This window comes from Cupressus sempervirens, chromosome 3, assembly GCF_028749045.1.
Source record: "Cupressus sempervirens isolate cs-2001-9-10 chromosome 3, ASM2874904v1, whole genome shotgun sequence".
Classification (NCBI taxonomy): domain Eukaryota; kingdom Viridiplantae; phylum Streptophyta; class Pinopsida; order Cupressales; family Cupressaceae; genus Cupressus; species Cupressus sempervirens.
Window position 1 is genome coordinate 869,330,278 of NC_143120.1, and position 22,306 is coordinate 869,352,583.

A 22,306-nucleotide genomic window follows, 5' to 3' on the forward strand; every position below is an offset into this window, starting at 1 on the left:
TTACAAAGATGCTATTTCAACTTGCTGACTCATTAAGAACATGGAGACAAAGAATACCTAGGATCCACAATTAAAGGCAGGGCCAAAATTTCAATTGCTTAGTTAAGAACCAGCTCTCATCATTTACGATGTGAAATTGGTAGATGGAAGGTGCCTAAGGAGGGGTGGGAACAAATAATATGTACCTTCTGCAGAAAGGGAGTGGTGGAAACAGAATGGCACGTTGTGATGGAGTGTATGGATTACGAAGATATTCACAATACGTACAAGGACAACTTACAGGTGAGCAACATGAAGGAACTTTTCGAGGAGACAAGATTACACAAGAGGGCTAATCTACTAATACAGCTCCACAACAAAAGAAACAACTTGGAGCAAATTCAGCAGGCTGCTTAGTTGTTCTTTTGGTCCATTTGACCGGTGGTCTCGTGGATGTCATTAAAATCCTTTCATTTCATTCATTTATTGTAGAAAACAACTAGTTAACATATATGGAAAAGAGATCAAATACTATAAGAAACTTACAACAACATGGATGCAACTCGACATATTAACATTTAATGGAGAGGGAATAGGGCATATTCACATAGGCAAGCCTTTCACACAATTTAACTATAACCTTAAGTCAAGCATTGTTGGTGTTTATTGTGAACAACATAGGATCCACTTGATTCACTTGAGTGGATGTATAACGGTGAAGAACTGTTTGGGAATAGATAATGACCCAAAAGGATTTCGTCGCCACAACAGTTACATCAAACATAGTTGTAAACAAAACATTGTATTGTAAGTGAGAGTGGTTCAAGGGCCTTGATCCCATAGATACATGTATGTAAGTAGCTTGGAAGTTGAAGGATACCTCTAGTGTGCATGGACTTTAGACATAGATTATGAGGTTATTCATTCATCATCATACTATAAACCTCTAAGTTAGTTGCACTCAAAATTGATTCTCAAGAAGGTACCTATGCCCGGTTGAGTTCCTGAAATCCGAGAAGGGGTGTGGGACTTAAAGTTATTCTCGGTGGTTTCCACCTAACTGTAAGCCCAAAATCCAAGGAAGGGTGCATATCTTATTTTATAACCTTGCTAAGAACCTTGACACAGTCTTGGGTAGGTTGTGAAATTTATGGCAAGCTACTCAGGAATTGAATGGTCCCAAAGAGTGAAGAGTCTCTTATGAAAGTATTTAGTATTTCCTATCCTTTTGAGAACCCATCCCAAATGGATGTAAGAGTGACTTTAGATCTTTTACATTATTTCCTACTTGTATGGGTAGAAGTACAATCTAAGAAGACCACCTAAATACACATATACTCTTATCGCGTATGGATGGAGATTTGGTCCAAATGACCACTTTATTTGTCTGGATGGCTAAGTGAAACTAGATTCAATACTTTGTAAAACACCTCAATTTCACGATTTTAGGGCTTTTGCAACTTTCATTTTCACAAACTTGCTTCACACTTCAATTGTGGTCAAATCACTCTTCAATTCACTTAAGACACTTCACATGAACAAATTGTGAGGCCTCGCCCCCAACTCATCGTAGCATAGTGATACATTACCCTTATTTTGTTATTCACGACTCGAGATGTCGAGATATTACCTGATGCTTAGAACATATTTTATTATTTCATGTTGTGTGATGTTATTTCCAGATATATTTGATGATTGTCATTTAATGTTCATGTATATGTATGTTGACGAAATCAGTAAATGTAGGATTGAGATTTGACTTAAGATATTTCAAATGGTTAAGAATTATGAAGGATGAAGAAACTTTATTGATGTATGTTTTAAATTATGAAAATTTCTGATACATATATGTTTATATACATGTGATTTTACGGGACTACTGATGTGTGCAATGAGTGTGCAGATATTTAACCGAGAAACCCTACGGAGGAACAAAACTGATCTCCATGTGCTAAAATTTGGAAACCCTGTTGTTCGTAAATCACGTATTTGTATTGTGAGATATATGTATGTATCTTCTTTGTTCAGTAAATGTTATTGTTCGTAATTATGTTCTTTCAGTGTCGCTTGACACTCGTAAAATGTTCATGTGCTTCAGTATGCTAGTTAGGGTTAATTGTTTAACTTTTGGATTCAAGTTGGTTCAAGTAAGTGTCATTTTTCTGTTAGGTTCTTAATTAGGGTTAGTCATCCCTAATTCGGATTAGTGCCTAATTTGCAAGTTAGAGTAGTTAGATGGACCTATTTTATTCCTAGATTTTATTTGTCTCTAAACCTCTTTCCTAAGGCTTTTAACTTGTTTTTATTCTAACCAAAGGGTATGGGTATGGGTTAGGGGTCTTTTCCAACCCCTAAGCCCCTTTTTTTGACTTTTGAGTTTACTCAAAAAGTCCCTTTTTGCCTTTGTGCGAAAATTGACCATGGTTATCTTGAGTCACCTCACCTCATCTCCACTTGGGGTTTAACCATGGTGTAGGTTGGGTTAGGAGTTTCTAGATTTGTTAGTAGGTGGAGATAGTTATTGCTCCTTTTGGGTGGTTGGAATTGGAGGCTTATTTAGAGGCCTTCCTTGGACTAGTGGGGTGGTTACCCAATCTCTACATTTAGAGAAGATTTCTTGAAGCTTGAAGAAAGGAGGGATACTCTACTCAAATTTGTTCATTGCCATTACCTCTTTGAGAAGGTAGGAAACTCCCATCTCCCTTATTCAGTTTTTATGTTTTGTTTCATGTTCTTGTTACTTTGTTGTTGTTTCACTGTTGTATGGTTGTGGGTATGTTGGGAAGATTTGTAAACCATGTCATTTTGGTTGTTTTCCTTTCTGGTTTATGTTTGAAATTTTGAGTTTTCCTTGCATGGGTGTTTTGGTATTACTCACCCTAGGAGAGGGCAGAAGTGACCAATTTTGGGAGAGGTCTGTTTAGTTGGACTCCAACCTGTGTAGAGTCTCTTCTCAGGATGAGAAGAGGGATAAAGGGTAGGGTGTTATGGGCCCCTACCCGTCAGCACAAACCTAGTATGAGTATGGCAAGTTTAAATGGAAGAACGGAAGTTCTTGGTTATTGGCCCCGATTGGGCATCTGAATTGGTGTTGTGCTTGACTTCTCCAGTTGGAAGAATCCACCTCTCCCTAGTCTTGATTCATTAATCATCCTATTGTGTAAACCATGTATGATTATGCATGCTTGATGTTCTTTTGGTTCTGCTTGGTTGTCACCCAATCAGATATTGGTTTCCTCCAGGGTTCTTGAAATGAGATTTAGAAAACATTACAAACTCCTTGATTTTTGATCATGAAGAAAATTCGATAAAATTGTTGAAATTTAGGATTGAGATCCTATTGTAAATTGTGTTTTAAACCTTATTGTAAATGGCAACGAAGCTGGGTTTTCTTCCTGATTCTTTCCCGGCTGAGCCTTTGAATCAGGTTTACCAATAAAATTGGTGTTGAGCATATTTGGTTATCATGTGATTTAAATTGTGTATGGTTGCACATTAAAAATAAATAATTAAGAATAACGGATAATGTTATGAATTATGATATTTCAAGTTTTTAAATTGTTATAGAAGAACAATTTGATTGAATGGATTCCAAGTTGATGTATAAGTATTAGATGTATCAGGATCCCTACATGGAGAATTCAAATTATCTCTTCCTTGTTAAATTTCCTTTTGAACGAATCAATTGGACTAAGAGATTATGTATCTCCTTAAATGTTAAAGCATAAATCTGTTAGTTCTCTTTAACCTTGCTATGGATTGTTTTTCGGCTGCATTAAGTTTTATGTTGATTGTTATATGAATTATCACCCTAAACTTAACTTAGTCCAATGAATAACTCACATTATCAATTGTAATATCTTATCATGAGGAACTTAGACTACTGGAGTAGGAAACCAAATAGGAAGAAACCAATGATGTTAAATTTGGCAAATTTTCCAAGCTTTCATATATGATGGAACGAAGACTATGATCATGCATGCAGTTTCATTTTTCTTTTATGATTGTTAGATCCTCATGATAAAGCATTGCATTATTGAATGGAACGAATAATTCAACTCTTGATAGATTCTGGATGTACCAAGTCATTATAGATTTGTCTATAAAGGAAATTAATAACGTATTTAACCCTTGAATCAATCCATTTTAGAAGTGATAGAAATTGCATTGAATCCTATCTTAATCATCGAATAGATTTAAAGAAGCACTATTAATTTTGCAAGTCATAAGAAACGTTAAGAATTAATACTTGGGATAGCATTAGCAATATGTTAACCTTTCAAATTTTGATCTAAAAAAAAAAAGAGATTAAATCTACTTCTCACACCATCCTTAAAAAAATAAAAAATAAATAAAAATTTCAAAACATCCACCTACAGGATGCTGGAAAATGTATGGAGGAATACCTTATTCTCTTGTTAAACAGAGAATATACCATCCTGATTCTCTCTTTCAAATTTAATGAATAATCAATAAAAAAATTAGGACTAACTAAATTAACTTATAATGGTTCTTAAATATAACCTAATATCTTTTATTTCACCCATAAAACTTTATCTCATTAATGCCTTATCTTCCTCCTCTTGTTGGGCGTTAGACTTCAAGGTAGGGACTTGATAGGTTTTATTTTTTTTTTTAAAAAAAATCGATGGGTCAATGCCTTGTTGTGGGGTGACGTCACCCACCACCATTTCCTTCTGATTGGATGCGTACGTCCCAAGTGGGATGGGATGACAGCATTTAACCTTGCTTTAATGTATAAATTTTGTTGTTGCCTCCCTCATGTCTTTTCCTCCAATCACAATGGAGGGGAGGTCTCTATTGGCTGGCCTGTTGACCCACGTACTTGGGCCAGGTCATCCTAGGGCTGCGAATTCGCAGGCCCTCGTTCCTTGCGAACTGCCTTGGGTAGTGTGGAGGACGCATGGGGGTCCGTGGGGGGGGCTAGGTTAGTGGGGAGTTAGGGGAGTAGGAGCTAGCTTAGGCTAGCTTAGGTTAGCATAGGATGTTAGTAATAGGGTTAGGGGTTAGTTAGGTTAGTGTTAGGTTAATTTAATTTTTTTGTAGTTAGTTTTATCTTAAGATAGTAATTAAAATATTTAATGTAGGATTGTTTTTTTTAGTTTTTAAAGATCAGTTATTGAAATTAGTTTAGTTTAATAAATTTCTACATGTAGTTACTTTGTAAATTGATAATACTTGAAATTAGTTAGTATTTAATGTAATTAAGTTGTTAGTATTGTTTTAAGTTCTTTTAGTTATTAGTTAAATTTGTTAATTATAAATTAGACTATAGTTCCAAATAAATTGTCCTTAAAATGTTATCTCAATCTTTCCAAACTTAGAGCACGTTTATTATTAATTATTAAAAAAAAAGATTTGTGTTTTTTTTTGCCCACGTAGTTTGGGCATGACACAAATGGTACATCAAATCTTGCTTGCGATCTAAATCAAGACACTTGTTGATGAGTGAAGGAAAATCTCTGAAGTTGTCTTATACATTAGTTGGAAACACCAACACAAGAATTGGCATAGAGCAATTCCCCCCAACCCATAGTTTTATCAATATCAAATCACCTTCTTCATCAAAAGTAAAAACAACAATAAGAAAACCTTTACACAAGGGAGGAGCTCAATCTTACCAAAGACAAATGATGTCCAAGAATATGCTACCCAATGATATAGATTCATAAGAGAGGGATGGAAACGAGTAAATGTACAAACCAACCCACAAAGTTCGCAAAAAACTACATTATCCATCACATCCTAATTTACACATCAATGTAGTAATAGTTGCCATAAAAAATGTAAAACACAAAATGTTGTTCAAATTTGAAATTAGACGAACTTGTTAACTTCATGTGAATGAAAAATTAAAGCTTGCTAATGTTGTCAATATTTCCATTTAATTTAAAACACTACATATTGTAATATCTATTTTAACTTTTCTTTATGAATACAAATTCTATTAATTTATAAATACTTCCACATATCTACAAGAAAAATATAGAGGGAACACATTGAGGCATTAAAACCCCACTTAGATTGCAATGGGAAAACCCTCCTCCCACAACTTGTCTCCTTATCACTATCCCCTTCTCCTCCTCCATGTCCACCAATGACACATCAACAATATGAACATGTGTTGTGTGAACCTTTTGGGGATCTGAATCTTGGTTGCACTATTAACAGTGCAACCACTTAACAATCATATTATGTGATGAACTCCAGAGGACTTCTATTCTCTTTTTTAATAAAGAATATCTAAATTAACTTTTCTTTATGAATACAATTTCTATTAATTTATAAATACTTCCACATATCCACAAGAAAAATATAGAGGGAAAACATCGAGGCATTAAAACCCCTCTTGGATTGCAATGGGAAAATCATCCTCCCACAACTTGACTCCTTATTACTATCCCCTTCTCCTCCTCCATGTCTACCAATGACACATCAATAAAATGAACATGTGTGAACCTTTTGGGGATTTGAATCTTGGTTGCACTATTAACAATGCAACCACTTAACCATCATATTATGTGATGAACTCCTAGAGGACTTCTATTTTGTTTTTTCAATAATATTTATATTTATATTTTGACCATCACAGATTGAAAAAAAAAAAATCATGCGACAAGAGTTCTTCAAAGTGTTATATTTTGACATTTAAAAAAAATTATATTTACTTATTTAGCTTTTATCTAAAACTTCAATCCCACAGCCTAAGTTGGCATAGTGTCAGAAAACTAGTGCTCTTAACATAGAAGTCACAAATTCAAATCTCATTAGAAGTAGGGTATGTATGTCTCGTACGCTTTAATACTCTTACTACTTTTCCTTTTCCAAATAGGGTTCATGATAAAATATTTGTTTTTGTTTTAGACTTAAAATAGATTAAATTGTAGAACTTTTACAAATTCAAAAAGATTTCCTCATCCACTTTTTGTATTTTGTATTGCCACATAAATGCTAAATTAAACCACCAATGCAATCCAATTGTGGCACTTGATACATTCCAAGAGAGGCAAGTATGTATATAGATTTAGACATCTTAACAATTTTCCATCTACCATATCCTTAGAGACTAGAGTAGGAAATATTTATATATGCACTCTGTATTCCAATGGCTTTGAAGGATTAAACATACTATGTCTTAATCAATGTAACCTAGGGACACATCCTCAACCGGAAATTCCTTTTCCCTGTACCAGGGACATTTCCAAGATGAGGGGACACCAAATTTTGAAAATCAATAGGGGATTTCCTACAACACTTGTGGATGTCGCCCTAGTTTTTTTGGGATGGGTGGTTGTCCTAGGGATGATTATGGACATTGAAGCCATCCCATGATTGTCACATCCATCTCCAATCTCAGTGCCTTTAAAAAATAAAAAAAATAAAACTTTTTGCTTGTCATTGTGGCATATCGGAGTCAGTATGTGAGTCATTGTGGTTTACAATTGTAGTTTTTGATTTGTTTTTACATTCAAAAAAATTATGTGTTTCTTACTTCTGCTCTTGTTGGTAATATGGTCAGATAGATGTCTTGATGATTTCCATTTATGGGAACATATAATCAACATTTCATTTATGCATTCAGAGATAGAAAATTGTCCAAGTATTAGATAGTTTACAACACTACAATGAACATATCTTAACGGTATGAATGATGCGTAAAGAGTTAGCTTATGCGCAGTTGAGGAAAGCTTTGTGACACCTTTATAATGATGTGTACTAGTGTGCATGTGTGTATGGTTAGTACGACACAAGTTACATTGTCAATGTTAGATCTATCAAGCTACTACTTACTAGCATTCTATTTCTATTTCAATCTAAGGTTAATAACTACACTAGGGTTTGATTGAGGCAAAACTCCCACCCCAAACAAAATAAACCCTTTTTATTATAGGTTGCAAACATTGATTGACAAACAAGTTATGAATCTGAGTACCCTTTTTGACTTTCTTCAAAACTACGAAATTAGATACAATGTTGCACACAGTCCATCAAGGATAATTGGGTCACCCCTAATGCATCAATAGTGATGGGATTACCCTTCATCATCCAGTTTGGCTCTTATAGGTTGTCAATCAATTTTTGGATTTTATCTGTTGTGTAGTTTTGAGCCTAGATCCCAGATTATAGTAATTTTTGACATTTTTTGATGACCTATTTTAAGGTACAGTAAGTTTAACTGTGCTAGTATTTAATAGTGTAGAATAGAGCATAACAGAAAATAGATTTGTATGGCTTTAGGAATTATTTTGGTTTCAAAATAATTACTAAGTCATGTTAAGCAGACTATGTGGATACTATTTTATATTATGTCAAGCGTGTGAAGACATGGAACCCAATTGAGCGACAGTTTGTGAATGCACAAGATATAAGTAAAGATCTTATGTTGCATAGATAAAGTGTGAGTTGTGAAGTGAATGTATGTGATGCACAGATATTGTGGAAGTTGCATGACTAGATGTGACATTCAAACTATTGTGAGAACCATATGCAAGCATAATGTGATGCAAAATTTGATGTTAGATTAGAGCAAGTGCAAGTTACAACAACAAGCAAGTATTGTATGTATATCTATTTTGTGAAGGAACTGAATTGTATAATTGCATGTTAAGGTAGTGGGCTCTTTTTGCATACATTGTAATTGATCTACCAATTCCTAGCATGGTTGTACCAACTCCTAATAGGGTTGAGGCTTCTAACAAGGCCTAGTCCTCTAACAAGGACTTGAGTCACTATATGTATTTCATAGACTCCTAATAGGGTCAATATCCTTAACTGAATCCTATTGTTTAGTGAATCATCTAGTAGGTATCATCCCCACTAGGATTTTCCCTTGGATTGGGTTTCCCTAGTTAACAAATAATGGTGTTATGAGTTCTCTATGTGTATAGTTATATTTATTGTTCAACATTGTTGGTTTAATTTCATATGCAAGTTATAAAGTAATTAACAATATTCAATTGTAGGCAAAAGTTTGTAGAATACTGATTCACCCCCCCCTCCCTCAGTATTATCTATTTCTTACAATTGGTATTAGAGTCTAGTTACTTTGAAGAGGCTTAACAACTTAAGTAAGATCCCAATGAATATGGAATAGTTGAAGAAGCTCTTGAACAAATTGACCTTCTTATTGAAGAGAGAGATAACTTGAAAGATAGATACAAAGATGCAAAAGTTTACATTGGCAAATTGAAAGATGAAATTGATGATCTTAAATCTGGCAAGGAACCTTTTGGGCAGATCAATGTTAATGATGATACATAAAATCTCAAGAAATAGAATGAGATCTTGAAACATGAGTTGAAAATTGTTAAATTGAAGTTGAGTCTTAAGACTAGTGGCAATAAGAGTGAACTTGATCTAAAATTTGAGAATGCAAACCTTAGATCTCAGTTAAGTCAAGCAACATTTGAATTAGATTCTATGAAGATAGAGCATGCAAAGTTGGAAAAATACAACATCATCATGAAAGGAGTGTTGACACAAGCTAAACACCAGTTAGAGAAACTTTACACAAGTTTTGAGAAAATTGATGAACAAATATTTCATCAAAGACCTTCTTATGACAAGAAAGGCCTTGGATATCTTCTTGGAGAGAAGTTAGCAAAAAAAGATGAGATTAGGATAGAACCAGATCCTATAACAGAAATCCCTAAAGAAAAGTTCAAGTGGTCCGATGAAGTTGAGAGAGTTAAATTGATAGAGAAATTTGATGAACCTAGAACAACACAACAAGTTGAAGAACCCAAGCAAGATGATTTATCTAAAGAGGCAAGACATGAATTCAGAGGTAGATGCTATACATGTAATGAAGTTGGACATATGAAGAAAGATTACACAGGTAAGTCTTTTAAACCTATTACTAATTTCTATTGTTATACTTTTCATGGTTATGGATATAAGGAAGTAGAATCTAAGAAACCTAAGTTTGTTGATGATAACAAATGGTGGAATGTTTAGGAATACTAAACCTTGCAAGTAATGGAAGAAATAGATCACAAAGCAGATCTAATGATGGAGAAAAACCTAATGGTGAGAAAAAGCAGTTTGTTTGTTACAAATGTAACAATCCTGGACACATTGCAAGAAATTGCAAAGCACCTAAAAGTCAAAATGGAAACAATCAAAGGAGAAATGCACCTAAATGTCAGTTATGAAATAACTTTCAACACATAACAAGATTTTGTAGAATGGAAAGAAGGAACTTTAACAGGAATCTTAATCACAGAAGGAACAACAATAGGAAGGATAGAAGGAATGAAAATGGAGGCAATGACAATTAGAAAAAAGCAATCAAGGAACATGTTGAGGAATTCAAAGAAGCATTTGTAAAGGCTTGTAATCTATAGAGTTCACATATAGTATTGGAAGAGAAATTCTTTGATGCACCTGATGGTAAGTTGAAGTCACAGATTATTTGTGGCTCAACCTGTCTGAATTAAGCTATTGCAGAAGCAACAGAGCATTAGTGGTCAGAAATGATGTTAGAGAGTGAGTTAGAGATTGTACAGTTAACAAAAAGTAGAAGACATAGAGAGTAAACTATGGTTCAATGTGCAAGTCTTGATGTGATCGCAATAAGCGAGAATTATAAGATCAAGGTCACTAGTAAACTGAGATAGTATTTTGAGTTTGTGGTAGATATGCATTTATTGAGTATTTTTCTTTGAAATGACTTAAGCCTAAGGGAAGCAAAGTCAAATAGAAGCTCCTCTTATCAGTAAGCCTTATGAGCATGCTTTGAAGACAATAAAATGTTATCACCTAGTAATAACATGGTCACAAAAGCATATTATAAAGGAATTCTTAGTAATCCATATGGAAACACAAAATTTCGTTCTATTTATCAAAGTAATTTCACTGATCCTCGAGCAGAAGATAGTGGAAAAATGGAATCCAAGATAGAAAATTTTCCTGCAAAGCTGAACTATCCTTCATCATTCCAACTTAGAAGAGGTACATTCCTGATTGGAGACATTTTCATTATAATACTAAAACATAAACTTATTTGAAACCAACAAATCATTACAAATTCAAGAAACTAACAGAAAGCCTACTATCTAACTTGAGACACCCTATAGTATTTACAACAGATTTGCCTGCGCTTGCAGGAATCAGAGAATTTGAAACCCTATGAGAAGAAAAAGAAGTATAAATAGAAGGGAAGAGACCAGAAATATTCTAAAATCGACACATGTCACCTTCCAAATCCTTTGAGTTTTTAACTGTCTTCTTCACTCTGCACAAGAAAACTTGAATCTAAAATGGAAGCCACTTTTCCCCTTTGCTACTGCTGAAACCTACATTTTCCACTTTTGGTTATGAAACTTTATAACAAAAAATACAACTGATACCTCTGTTTTGGATTTTCCCATGATCTGCCTTTGAAATGAAATGAAATGAAATGACTTTTACTAATGTCCATGAGACCAAAGGTTTATGGGACCAAAAAGGGGGTTCCACTAAATATTCTACTGAGATTTTTTCATGTTGTCCCTTCTTTTGTGGAGCTGCATTAGCAAGGCGGCCACCTTGTGAAGTCTTGGCCCCTCAAAAAGCTCTTTTATATTGTTCACTTGTATCATGTCCATGAATTGGACCCAAATGTCTTCGTATGTCATACATTCCTTTATATAGTGTCATTTCCTCTCCACTGTGCCCTTGTTACAAAACCTACAAATTCTCTCCTCCCACCTTTCTTTAGGGATCTTCCATCTGTCGATTTTGCACCTCAAGTGATGTGAACCAGACCTTAGCTTAGCTATCAAGATTCTTGCCTACCTCTAATGTCAGCTCCTAAGTACTCTTTGTCACTGTGCTCACAAGTGTGGTTAAATTCGTTGACATAGTAAGCCTTTTTTCTACCTACCTGATTTGTCCACATGGCAATCCTAACTTTTTCTAATACCCATTTTTAAAAATCTTTGTGTTGGTTTCCGAGCACTCTTGATACTCAATGTTCCACTTGTTGAGCCATTTATCATTTTGTTTCCTCCATGTCTTCTTTCAACGGTCTAGCTTCTCCTCAACCACTAACTTAGGCCAAGAGTATGCATCCATCTTTTCTACTTTTTAAAGATAACTAAGCAAGTGAATAACTGTGTAGGCTTCCACCATGAACATGCCTACTTCAGCTAGAAGAATCTCATCGGGAACTGTTGATTTGACTTTGAGGTTGATGGTGATGAAATTTTTTTGAATTCTTTCTATATGTCACCATTTATGGTTTGATATGTTTCTCCCCAATATTTCGCTGTTGTATAGTACAACTAGAATCACCAAAAGCCCAAATAGGATTTTCCTAGTCTTCCAGTGCCACAACTCCACTTTCCTGCACCTATTCTGGTGGAGGTACGAGGCCTTCCATCCCCTTGTATCCTTTTTGATCTACAAGTTTCCCACCCTAGCTGATAATGGAAGTCAACCCCTAAATACTTGTATTCTTGCATGATTTCTGATGTGTTACCCTTAAATATGAATGCATGTTGCTATTGTCTTTTCTTCATGGAGAAGATCACGACTTTGGTCTTAGATGTGTTAGCTTCCATCCCTACCTCTGTGCAAAAGGTCTCTAGTTTACTCAAATGCTCCCTCAAGCCTTTAGCAGTCTTAGTGATGAGGATGAGGTCATCCACATAAAGAAGCAGTCTAACCACGTAACCAGCAAGTTGGATACCTTCCGCATTGGCCTTGTTTATCCATTCCTCCAACTTGTCTATATAAATTCCAAACAAGGTAGGGGAGAGTGGCAATCCCTGTTTGACCCCAATGTTACTCCCGAAGCACTCTGACATGCCCCCTTTAGTTCTGATTTTTGCTTCAACCTGTTCATATAGCTTATAAACAACAGCTCTATATTCATTTGACACTTTCATTTCTTCCATTCTACTCCATAGTTTATCTCTAGGTACAGTATCGAAGGCTTTCTTAAAGTCGACAAAGCAGAAAAAAGCTTCGTCACCTTGTTTCTCCGAGACCTTTTCTATGAGGTATCTCAAGGTAGTGCAGTGATCTATGGTGGAGTGTGATCTATGTCATTTTGTGATTCTAAAATGACTAACTGGCTAAACATCATAATATTTGCATAGTTACAGTCTGTCCTTTGTTCACCACAAAACATAGTAACATTTGTGCATTCTAGCAAATGTACGTATGGAAATTTAAATTTGCATAGGCAAAGCACTATACGTGGCTTGTATAGGCCCTATTAATTTGCTTAGTTGCGAGTTCAAAGCTTTCTTATTTTCATTCTCACTTACAATTCCAACCATTTCTTTAAGAAAGAACATTTTTAAATTGAAAATATCAATCGTATAATTATATTTATGTATATAATATATGATCCATAAGATTGGTATTTTGTATGTTTTACAATTTCAAATATTACAATAAGAAAATATAATGAAATTAAAAAATATTTTTTAAATATAAAATATATCTTAATTTGGGATTATTTTATGAAATGAAGTATATTTATAATAAATAATTTTTTATTTTATATTAAAAATACTAAATTTGAAATAAGTTTTAGTTTTTTAATAAAGAATAATTATTACATCTATTTTACAATTTAAATATGAATTTATTATGTTTAATTTGTTGATTCTTCTTAATTTCTAAATAAACATTAAAAAAAAACTAAATTAAAATTTCATAAATACAAATAATCTCATTAAATTTTTCATAATAATAAATAATTTATTTTAAAAAATATTAAAATAAAATATATCAAATAATAAAAATAAAATTGATACGTTATACAAAAATATCATTTTTACCATATTCAAATATAAGATTATTTTTTAAATAAAAAGAATAAATGTAAGAATAAATCAAACTTATATTTTATAATTACAAATATATCTCATAAAAAAAGTTTAAAATGTATTATTAAAATAATAATAATAATATTAGATTAAAAAATTATCATATAATAAATAAATAAATAAAACTTATTTCTATAGATAGTTTAATGTGGTTGATATTGTGAAATCTTATGACACTTGAATGTACAATAAGTTAAAATGGTAGTTGGATTTATACCTATTTAAAAAAAACATATAGACATTGTAGAATAATTTGTATTTGTACATTATAATTGTTACATTAAAATAAAACTAGGTTTACACTTATATTGTAGTTTTAACTTGATATAACATGTTCCCTTGAGACGTATTAATAATTCTAATATAGAAATTATTTATATATAGTGTGCATCCAACATATCTCAAAAACATAGAAATTAAATATATAAACAAAGACTTCAAATTTTAAATTCTTAACAAGAGAACAAATTTGTAATTTTGTATAAAAGTAAACAATATAGATGAATTATTAAATAGATCGTAACACTTATTAGTACTTGCCAGTAGGCTAAGTACTATTGTGATACTTTTTGAACTTTATACTTTAACTACTGATTAAATTTTTAGGTTTCTGCGTGTTTGTTCGAATTAATCATTTTTAGAAATTTTTCATCAAACTATTACATTTCATATTATAGATGCAAGATTTTTAATTTTACAATTTTTTGAAAATATTTTTCTCCAATTTGATTGGGTGAACTCATTTACCTCTTATATTGGCCTGACAGATTTTAAAACTAATACTTTTTAAGACTGTTTTTTTATTTAGCTAATGTGTTTCATATTTGTTTAATAATTTTTTGAATGTAAGTACGTTGATTAAGATTTTTATATTTTAATATTGTATTTTTTTCATAATATAATTTTGAAATATTGTTTTATATTATTATTATGAAAATATAAATATTTTCATATTACTTTTTATTTATAATATATCAATAATTATACTTATTAATAATTTTTTTTAGCATACTATAATTAACCTATTAAATTAGGCAAGAGGCTACAACACAATGGTAACTTGTGAGCCTCTTATGTGGGAGGTCTTGGGTTTGAATTCGCTTAACACATAAAAATAATTAATTGCAATAAATAACAATAATTAATCTAGGCTTCGGCCATTTACCGATAATTTTTTTTAAAAAAAATATAAACTTATTAAAATTAGATTTATATAAAAACTAAAGGCAAGTATTAAGCCACTATGTGGCACTTGTTGTGCTAGTACTATTGCATTCACTTTGCACAATTACTTAGTTTGAAATCTACCCACCAATCACAAGTAATGATTTTTGAATAATTAAAATATTTTAAAAGTTTTTTTATTCATTTATAATTTTTTATATTTTGTACAAATTATATGATTGGCTGAACTCATTTTGTGTTATAGGAGCCTTTTTTTCGTAGGTTCTCCATAATTCAATATTATCGGGTAGAATCAACAAGGTAAAATAAATTAAGAGATAGTTGCATAAGTTTTAGTTTCTCTCTACATTGCATTGGTTAATGCAAATTTACACAAAATCAAATGCTAATATAAATATTTGAAATCTTAATAAATTGTAATAACATGATCAAATTTAGTTTACCTTAAAGATTATTTTCTTAAAAAGTATATATAAGTGAAATAATACGTGAAATTGGAGTTACATGTGGTATTCTTTATATATGAGAATGTTTTCACAAGATGTATTCAAAGTAAAATGTATTTACAACTACCAATGAGATAATGAGAGTATAATGATTTTATACTATTCTATTTATTCATTTATAATTATACTTAGAAAACTTATTAATTATAATTTTTTTTCACTTTTTGCACTAATTTTTTTTTTACATTTCTAATATTTGAATTAGATTAAATTAAATTAATTATAAATTTATTTTTAAAATTATAATTTGTATTCCATACTTACAAATACAAACTAATAACAATAAGGCAAGTGCATGCCACTATGTGGCACTTGTTAAGATCCATTTTAAATTCAATAACTTTTTATCATAAGATCTAAAAATTCTTTCATTTATTACAAACACATCTATTTCAAAAAAAATATTTCAAATCAATAAACATTTTATATTCAAGATTATTTTTAATTTACATTTCTCTTCATACTATTATATGACATATTTACATCCTCTTCATACTATTATTACATAGTATAATAATACCAATATTAGATAGAAAGAATTTGATCTAAATTAATTAAGATGAAAAGCTTTTTTATTGTGGCACACAATGATTGGAAAATTGTCACATATCGAAAAAGTGTTGAATGTTGGATGCTGGAAAATTATCATTGCCTAAAATCTGAAAAACTATAGATAATTTGTTACAAAATTTATGCAATTTTAAAATAGGAAAACAGTTAAGGGAGAATAGTGGCTATAAATTGGGGACAAATGCCAATCCTAATGGGTTTTATCTTAAACCTCAAGAGGATATTTCCAAGATTGATTATGGCTTAGCTTTTAATTAAGAAAAAATTGGCTAGGATGATGATCTAGAGTCTGGATATAGTCATATCCATGGAACATTTTGCTTGAGCCCAAGTATGTCAATTTCTTGTTGTAAATTTCTATATAACTTATAATCCTGATTTTCAAATTTCTATATTACTTATAATCCTGATTTTCAAATTTCTACCCTATGTCTTTAAGCTTTCACACCCACTGTCACACATAGAGAAACACATGACACACAAGTATTCGACCTTCACTTTTATTTTGGGTATGTACATATACCCTTAGATAAGCTTCAAAATCTCATTGAATAAAGCAAAAGCCTATTTCATTTCGATGTAATTTTGCAAGAGCTGCTATTGGGGAAAAAAGAAGGTTTTGTGTGCTTCTGTTGCAGTTTCAAGGAACAAAATTACTTGCCATGGTATTCGTTTTAATTGTAGTTTTTAATTTGCAGGTCATAGTTTATTTACTAGATGTTGCTTTCTATTTTTAAGTTAGAGACATCTGGTCATCATCGTTATTATACACGGTCTATAATTTTAGTTAAGGCATAGTGAATAGCCGAGTTGGTGTGAAGGCGAGTTGTGAGGCGTAGTGTTAGGCTAATGATCCTGGTGCTACGCATCAACTTCGGTTCGAGTCACACTAGGTTACCACAAACCCTTTTAAGGGTGAGTGAATAGCCGAGTTGGTGTGAAGGCGAGTCATGAGGCGTAGTGTTAGGCTAATGATCTCGGTGCTACGCATCAACTCCGGTTCGAGTCACACAAGGTTACCACAAACTCTTTTAAGGGTGAGTGAATAGCCGAGTTGGTGTGAAGGCGAGTCGTGAGGCGTAGTGTTAGGCTAATGATCTCGGTGCTACGCATCAACTCCGGTTCGAGTCACACTAGGTTACCACAAACCCTTTTGATGGTGGAATGAGCGTTGGCTGGAGGATGTGGAGAAGCGTTGGCTACCGGCTGGGCTAGGGTTTTTCCCCTAGCCTATTCTTGGTGTTTGATCTTTACTATTTTTCTGTTTTGTTTGGATTGCTAGCTACTGGACATAATTTGCGTCGGTGTTTTTGGAGATCTTCTATAGTCAATTTTGGATTGGGGTTTTATTGTTTGCATGGCAGGGCCTGGGATTTCTTCTCCGTTGGTGAGAACAGATGGTTCTTCTCCAACTATGCATGCAATGTGATCTAAATCGTTTTATTCAGGGGAGAGCTCCAAGCTTTAAAAAGTTAATGGTTGTTTTCCACGTAGCCATGATCGCCCTATTCTGGTTATTCCTCCAACGGCTGTAATGGAGGACATTGATTATTGGACCAAGCATGCTTTGATATGCAAATTTCTTGGAATCCGAATTTCCCTATCCGCTCTTGAGGCATGGATCCACCGCTCTTGGCAGGTGGACGACGATATGGAGATTATGTTGGCAGGGAATAGTTATTTTTTTGTTGTATTCTCTTGCATGTCTGATCGTGATCGTGTTTTTGAAGGAGGCCCTTATTTCTACAACCATGTGGGGTTATTTGTCAAACCTTGGCATTCAGGTTTTAATTTTGCTAAGGATCTCCCTTCAACAGTGCCAGTTTGGGTTCGCTTGCCTCGTCTTCCCTTGGAATTTTGGCATGAAGACATCCTTCGACAAATTGTTGCTTTGTTGGGGAAGCCGACTGCGATCGCACATCAATCCCTCAATAAAAAGGTTATTTCTTATGCTAGAATTTGTGTTGAAATTAATTTGAATAACCCATTACCAGATTCTTTGGAAATTTGTCTGGGGGATTCTTCTTGGGTGCAGCAGTTAGATTATGAATCCCTCCGTTTCCGTTGCCGAATTTGTCATGAGTATGGTCATTTACTATGGCAATGCCCCCGTAACTCGAGTTTCAAAGGAGTGGATCGTTCTACAGCTGGCAATGCTGGTGGTTTGGCAGATACTACAGGGAAAGGACAATCTCAAATGGTTAATACTACCAAGGGGATGAATCCACAAGATGCTACAGGTAAGGGTAAGGCTCAAATGCAGGATAAGGATGGATTTACCTCTATTTTCCCTCGAGCTAAGGGACGTGGTCAAAAGAGGCCTTTGAAAGAAAGATTATCTGATTCAGGTTTTAACCGCTTTGAGGTGCTCGATAGTATGGTTCTAGAGGAGGGTATTCCTCCTCCTATCTCTTATGATCCAGTTTGCCCAGATGAGAGATATGTTCCTAATGATGCTTGTGGGGCATCTCAAGTTGTAGTATATCAGAACTGTGAGGTTCCTGTAGCTCCTGTGACAGAGGCTCTGGTGACTCCTGCAGTGTTGGAAGATAATGATGTTGTTTTGGCTGACTTGGTTAAGGATGTGCTACCATCAGGTAAGGGCAAGGGATCTCCTCTCCCCTTGGGGTTGCTGCCTGGACCCTTTAAGCGGGCTTCTTCTACTCCCCCTCTAAGGAGTGGGCGCAAAACAAACCAAGAGAAGATTAAACTCACAAGAGATATATTGATTGAGTCTGGTTCAGTGAAACCTTTGGATTCTCATTTTCCCAATTCTACCCAATGATGATTATTCTCTCATGGAATATAAGGGGGTTGAATAGCATCCCTAGACAAAAGGCTATTCATAACTTGGTGGTTGATCATAGTCCTGATGTTTTTTGTATCCAAGAGACTAAGCTCTCTGTGGAGTCTATGGTCCAACATGCCTCTTGTATTTGGTCTCGTGGCCAATGCCAGTGTGTTGGGGCAATAGGCAGTGCTGGTGGTTTAGCTATATTTTGGGATCCTCAAAAAATTTCTCCTCTTGGCTGGATGTCTTCTCGCTCAGCTCTCTCTATGGTAGCTTTTTCTCTAGACTCAAGAGAGGTAATCATGGTTACTAATGTGTATGCACCTGTTGATCTTGTGGGAAAGGAGGAACTTTGGGAACATATTCAATATGTTAGAAATTGTCATCCTTATCATCCTTGGGTGTTAGCAGGGGACTTCAATTCAGTTTTAAGTCTGGAAGAGAAGCATGGTGGTTTGGCTAGATTGGGGCCTTCTTCTGCTCTTCTTCGGCAACACATATCTCTTATGCATCTCTCTCATGTTAAGCCTTCTAATGGCCTCTATACCTGGAATAATCGCAGGACTAGTGTTGCTGCTATCTCAGAACGTCTGGATAGATTTATTGTTTCTTGCTTCTGGCTTAGTGGCACCCTTACTATCTCTTCAGAAATCCTTGATTGGAGGGGTTTAGATCATTGGCCAATCAAATTTTCCGCTATAGGGGCTTATGTTCCGAAGCATCCTCCTTTTAAGTTCCAGTTGATGTGGCTTCGTGACTCCTCTCTTCATGATTTTGTTTTTTGTTGGTGGAAAGATGGTGCTCCTGCATATGGTACTGAAATGTTCTCATTTTCTAAAAGGCTTCAATATGTTAAAAGGCAACTCAAGATATGGAATAGGGAATGCTTTGGGAACCTTCACTTTATGAAGAGGCTTGCTCAAGAAAATCTTGATGTCATCACAAGGGAGATTAGAGATCGAGGTTTCTCAGAGGATCTTGGCCAGGCTGAATCCCTTGCTTCTAGAGCTCTAGAAGAATGGGAACTTCGAGAGGAAATTTTTTGGAAGCAAAAGGCTCGAGTTGATTGGCTCCAAGAAGGTGATCGAAACATTGCCTTTTTCCATAAAACAGTGCAATCTCACCGGAATCAGAGCACTATCTCTTCTTTGGTTAATTCTCAAGGTATCCAACTGAATTCCTTGCCAGCTTTGTTCCAGGAGGCTATTTCGTACTTCTCTACCCTCTTCTCTGAGGACTCTCCTCCTGCTGATAATGAAGAAAATATTATTTTGTCCTGTATTTCTTCCCTTATCACTCAGGAAATGAATGATTATCTCATGCATCCTATCTCTTTGGAAGAGCTGGAGGAGGTGGTCTTTGGCATGCCTAAGGGGAAGGCTCCTGGTCCTAATGGCTTTCCAGTTGAATTCTTTCAGGAATTTTGGGACATCATTAATCATGATTTGTTGGAGGTGGTTAAAGAATCCTATGCTAGCAAGCAGATGCTTCGAGCTTTGAACTCTACATTCTTGACTCTTATTCCTAAGAGAGAGGATGCTAATCAATTGGAGTTTTTTAGACCAATTGCCTTATGTAATGTGGTTTACAAAGTTATTACTAAGCTGATTGCTAAGAGACTGAAAAGGTGGCTTCCCATTATTATCTCAGAAGAACAAGGTGGTTTTGTTGTTGGCAGACAAATTTTGGATGGGGTGGTTATTGCTACTGAGGCTATTCACTCTATGGCTACTTCAAGGGAGAGAGCCATGTTTGTTAAGCTGGATATGGCTAAAGCCTATGATAGAATTAAATGGAGCTTCCTAAGGAGTATTCTTCTTTCTTTTGGATTTAGCTCTAACTAGGTGAGTTGGATTATGAGTTGTGTTACTTCTGCCTCTTTTTCTGTTCTTATTAATGGTCAACCTTCACAACTATTTGGTGCTTCTAGAGGCCTCTTCCAGGGTGACCCTCTCTCCCCATATCTATTCATCATCATGGCTGAAGGCTTGGGCAGATTCATTAAGCATCAGATGTCCTAGAATTCTATTCAAGGCTGGTGGTGGGGTAATGGCTTACCTTCTCTTTCCCATCTTCAATTTGTTGATGATTCTGCTCTTGCCAGTCTTGCTAGGATCAAGGAAGCTGAAGCCTTTCGACATTCTTTGGACGTTTATTTGGTAGCTTCAGGCCAGAAAGTTAATGAGCACAAATCTTTCATTTACTTTTTTAACACTCCTGATTCTATTCAGCACAGGATTGGTGGTATCCTACGGTTTTAGATAGGTTCACTTCCTTTGACTTATCTTGGCATTCCTATTGTTGTTTCCAGGAAGCCACGTCTCTTCTGGCAAAATTTGATTACTAAGCTTCAGGATAAGGTAAATCATTGGACTCATAGATGGCTTTCTACTGCTGCCCGGGTTACTCTTCTTCAAGCTGTTATCCAAGCTCTTCCTACTTATAGAAGCATGGTTCATGCTGCACCTATTTACTTTCTCAAGGAGTTTGATGCTCTTTCTCGACAATTCCTTTGGAGTGGTAATTTGCGTAGTACTAAATGGAGCTTGGTTAATTGGGCAACTGTTTGTAGGCCTAAAAAGGAGGGTGGTCTTGGTCTTCGATATGCTCTATTGAGTAGTCAAGCTTTGGCTGCTAAACTTTATTGGTGATGGTGCTCTGGAAAACATCAACTTTGGGCTCATATTATCACTTATAAATATTTTCATGGTGTTGATCTTTGCTCTGTTTCTGCACTTCCTCTTGAAGGTCGTGGCTCAATGGTTTGGCATACTTTGAAGACAGGTGCGATGTTGGTGAAGAGGGGTCTGTTATGGATATGTAAAGGAGGTTCTCAGGCTTTGTTTTGGTCTGATGCTTGGGATGGACTCCCTTCCATTTTATCCATATACCCTCATCTTCAGCCTCTTTGTGACTCTTTTCTTGCCGTTGGATGGGATAAAGTGGCTCATTACAAGATTCCTTATCAATTGGGACCTGTTGTTGGTTACAGATGGAAGCATTCCTCTGATTGGCCTCCTAGAGGTACAGACATGGATCGTCAGGAGCTTTCTCAAATTCTGGCCTCTAGAGAGTGTTCTTCTTTGCTTGGTCCAGATGTTTTGGCTTGGGGCGGTACCTTGTCCGGTAAATATCATGTCTCTGCTGGGTATCAGGAGATAACTAGACAATTATTTGGGGATGCTGAGGTCCCTTGGTGGAAGCAAGTTTGGAATAAATTTTCTTGGTCCAAGTGCAATTTTTTCATGTGGCTAGTGGCTCACAACCGTTGTCTTACCTGGGATAATCTTTGTAAACATGGATTTCAGGGCCCCTCTTATTGTGTTTTGTGTGGTAATGGCGAGGAGTCTGTCTCCCATCTGTTCTTCCATTGCTCCTATTCTACTCAGATATGGCACCTTTGGTGGAGCGCTTGGGGTTGCTCTTGTCGG